Below are 326 nucleotides of genomic sequence, written 5' to 3'. Positions count from 1 at the left end.
TGCCCCCTCTCCTGCCGCCCCTTCCGACAGAACAAAATACTCCAGTTGTGGTCCGGTTATAGGATATGTAGTTGCGGTCGGTGCAACACTTGCAGTTACATTCCTAGTGTCAGACATGCAACTGGCCCGCCCCCTCTCCCGCTGCCCCTCTGACAAAACAAAGGTCCAGTTGCAAGTATGTTGGGGGACATGCAGTTGCGGTTGGGTGCAACGCTTGCAGTTGGGGGGATGTTGTCAAGCTTACAACTGGCCCACCCCCTCTACCGGTGCCTTCTCCGATAGAAAAAAAGTCCAGTTGCGGTCGGGCTAGAAGACATGCAGTTACG

This window comes from Triticum dicoccoides, unplaced genomic scaffold (genome assembly GCF_002162155.2).
Source record: "Triticum dicoccoides isolate Atlit2015 ecotype Zavitan unplaced genomic scaffold, WEW_v2.0 scaffold23807, whole genome shotgun sequence".
Classification (NCBI taxonomy): domain Eukaryota; kingdom Viridiplantae; phylum Streptophyta; class Magnoliopsida; order Poales; family Poaceae; genus Triticum; species Triticum dicoccoides.
This window is presented reverse-complemented; position numbering follows the sequence as displayed.